Source organism: Balaenoptera acutorostrata, chromosome 18, assembly GCF_949987535.1.
Source record: "Balaenoptera acutorostrata chromosome 18, mBalAcu1.1, whole genome shotgun sequence".
Lineage (NCBI taxonomy): Eukaryota > Metazoa > Chordata > Mammalia > Artiodactyla > Balaenopteridae > Balaenoptera > Balaenoptera acutorostrata.
This window is the reverse complement of record NC_080081.1, coordinates 52,195,748-52,199,599: the sequence shown is the minus strand read 5'-3', so window position 1 is coordinate 52,199,599 and position 3,852 is coordinate 52,195,748. Positions and strand designations below refer to the sequence as shown.

At 35.0% G+C, this 3,852-nt stretch overlaps 1 pseudogene; it reads right to left on the bottom strand.

The window, feature by feature from the left end:
* Positions 1-331: 331 nt before the first annotated feature.
* On the bottom strand, positions 332-2,139 carry LOC103003429 (elongation factor-like GTPase 1; annotated as a pseudogene).
* Between the last annotated feature and the right edge of the window lie 1,713 nt (positions 2,140-3,852).

Sequence of the window (3,852 nt, the reverse complement as noted above, 5' to 3'; positions counted from 1 at the left end):
AAGTAATACAGCTCTATGAAAAGGAACATAGCTATTGAAGAATGTTATAAATGTAGCAGCTAGTATATCGAGGAGTCTCAAAACAGAGGGGTATAAATGACATTTTTGTAAATTCACTGAATTTAATCAGGCTCTGTCAAATCTCCATGTTTATCTCTGTTATATCTTGAGCAGATACCAAAATTCTCTGGTGACTTAGAAGTTTTAAAGATCAATCAAGTTAAGGATGAATTGATTTTAATTTTTCTCCTCCTTCAAGTACAGAGCCCATTTCATGTTTTTTTCTGGGACTGTAAATGGTGGGAATAAAAAAGGAAGTTTATGGTTAGCTTTAATTCACTTTTTCAAATTTCCTTTTCGAGGCTAGATTTTTCCAAATTCATGAGGAGATTGAAGAAAGGTGGGAAAGGAAGCATTTTTTTACCTAACTGACACTTGCTTTATTCTACTTTGCTGTTTTTGACACTCTGGTTGGCCCTGATTGGTCATTCATGTCCTCTATGTGGCATATTCCAAGGACTTGTTCTTTCAAAGGATTTATGTGTGAGTTCTTTGAAGGACCCGGGAAAGATTCTACCTATGTAGACTTAGTTTGACCTAGTCCTTTTATAGGAATCCCCTTACCTCCTGCCACCCATGGATCCACAGTTCATGCTCTTTGTATTCATTATCTGCAGACAATCCTCTTGGGAGAAATAACAGCAGTTCAAGCTCTATTCATTTCTGGGGTGTCCACTTGACCTATGAAAAAACTCACTCCTTCTGTCCTGGAAGCACAGTGTGGAATGTTGGCTTTCCTATTGTTTTTATCCTTGCTCTATATCTCTTCAATTCTATTCTCCATTGCTCAGAGATGGACAGGAGAATTTTGGCATTTTTAGGAGATACTTATATGGATCAACTTTATTGAAAGTGAATGCACAGAGATATTGCAGCATGCAATATCTTCCCAATATCAAACGCTAGGCAATTCTTTTTAATTTATTATGAAGAAAATAATCTGTTTATAGTAGTAGTTATTTATTTTTGTTGAGGGTTCTCTGCTTTTCTGCCTGCTCCACAATCTTTTCTTACATATAAAGATGTGCTCTTCCATTTCCTGAATTAAGATCTGGACACAGGGATCAGCTTGGTTCAACAGCTTAATTTCTTTGACAGACTGAGTCATTTCACTTGGGTATTTTGGTCCAACAGCAACCTTCACAATAGGGGTGCTTCAAAGTTGAGTGATATAAATGGCGGGCAGGATGACAAGTTGCACAGTGTTGCAGATTTCAGCACAAATTCTTGTTGGCATCTTATTAGCACATTTCCTAGAAGTACCTCCTCTAGGTCTCCCATCTCCCTTCCTAGCAGAAGATACAGGTTCTCCAGATTACAGCATGCCATGTGGGGAACTTGGGGAAGGTCATCTACCGGAGTTGAGAAGCCTAAAGCTATACACTACAAAAACTCAACAGAACTGTATTTGGGCCTCAAGACAAAATTTTCTTTCACCTTTGAGCCATGCCACTGAATACTCGAGCAAATGCAATAAAAGACCCTTAGTTGTTTCTTTCCTGGAGCACAGGTTTTAGAGGTCATACTCTCCACCTGCTGCTCATCACCTTTTGGCTCTTCTACCATTTGACTTGTTTCAAGAGCACGCCCATACTGGATGGGCTCCAAGGGTGCCTGCCCCTGTGCTGCTACAAGCTTCTTCATGTGCCTTAGCCTTGCATGCTCATGACTCTGAGCGATTTCTTTTTGAACGGACAATCTTGGCTTATTCTAAGGCAAAGCCTCAGCATCAGTTGCAAACATTTTGGAAACAAAGTTAATAACTAGAGCAGTATATTCATTTCCATATTTCATAAAAGCTGTTTTAGTGCCTGGGTTTTGGTGAAAGAGAGTTAAGCTGTGCACATCATCTTGTTTCTTTTCTCTCTCAGCTGTAATATCCAGGGGACTAGGAAGTTTCTCACACACTGTAGCAAGAACAGCATGGGATATGGGTAGTCACTGACTACAGATGGCATTAATTTGAACTTAAGGATCTGAATGTCATGCCACCTGAGCTCCAATTTTTAATCCTAAAGAAGTCACCATTTCATCAACTTTTTCTTTGTCATTTTTCAAGACAACATCACACAAATTCCATATATTTTATAGAGTCAAGTCTTCAAGTAAAGGTTTTCTTTAAACCTTTTAGAAAGGTTTCTTTCCTTTTGCCTAAAATCCAGGTGACAAACTTTCAATCTCTCCTTTTAGAAAACACACATATCTACACACATACATACACTTGGCTAATGGGAGAGTAAACCACACTCTTCTCCAAAGCTTGGACACTGTTTGACTACACTGACAGTGCAGTTGTGTTTCCCTCTCTTCCACTCTCACTCTGACTTTTTTCCTGCCTGGTATTTTTTATGGAGCCTGAAAATTTAAGGAATATGTCATGATCACCTCTTAGTCTTAATGAAATCGTCTGACTCTGACTGACTCTCTCATTACTGGGAAAATTTTTCAATTAACAATAATCGTGCATCTGGTAAACCTCATTGGCTACGACACTGACACTGTGCAAAGCTGACTCTCTCATTATAAATGTGGGTTAGTTTGGACAGTTCTTTGGCTCCAATTCTGATTCAACGTGAAAAGCACTAATAAATATCCTGTTTTCTTATAATGATCAATAGGTATTCTGTCTTTTACTCTGGACTATTCTAATTTGAATTTATATTCTAAATTTCTAAGTTTCTTGTATCCCAATTAATTATAATATATTGAGTATTTGTTTTCTCTTGAAAGTTTGTGTTTCATGTAACCATGAATGTTAAGTATAATTTGTGAATGTATTATTGTCATTATCACTGGATTCTAGATTATCAGGTTGAATTTATAATACATAATTTAATATGCTGGTATTTTTTCTTCCTCCTTGTTACTAGAATTATTATAGCACATAAACTGTTTAGTCTCCCCTTCTCTTAAACTGTACTTGACACAAACATAGATCTTTTAAGAAACTTTGGTATAATTTCTCTCTATCATGTAAAGAGTTATCTGTTATTTTGATAAGTAAACATTATATATTTAGTTCCCAGAAATTATATATATATATATATTAGTATATATAGTATATATATTTATATAAGATACAAATTATCCCTACATAGAAAACATATACATATATACATAGATATAGTTAATTTTCTCTTATTATAAATAATTTTAACTTTTAGTTTACTTTTTAGGTAACAACATAGAGAATTGTATTTTCACTTTGTTGTTGTTATTATCAACCCCCTCCCCTTGAAAATTTTGTTTTTGAGAATAACTTAATTGCATTTGATAATGTGGAAGAGATAACATGTATTTTAATTTGAAAAAATTGATTTATTTCTGATAAATAATAAATTTATGGCCTTAATGTTTATATGAAAAGGACAGAAAGTTGATAGACTATCAAAATATCCTAGTCATACATATTTCCAATTAGCTGATATTTTAGAATTATAACTACAGGCATACCTCAGAGATATTGTAAGTTCCATTCCAAATACCACAATAAAGTGAATATCACAATAGAGTCACACAAATTTTTGGTTTCCCAGTGTATATAAAATTTATGTTTACACTATACCATAGTTTATTAAGTATACAATAGTATTTTGTCTAAAAAACATATACATACCTTAATTTAAAAACCTTTATTGGTCTAACATGCTAACCTTCATCTGAGCCTTCAGAAAGTCGTAATTTTTTTGCTGGTGGAGGGTCTTGCCTCGATGTTGATGGCTGCTGATTGATCAGGGTGGTGGTTGCTGAAGGTTGGGGTGGCCGTGGCAATTTCTTAAAATAAGACAACAA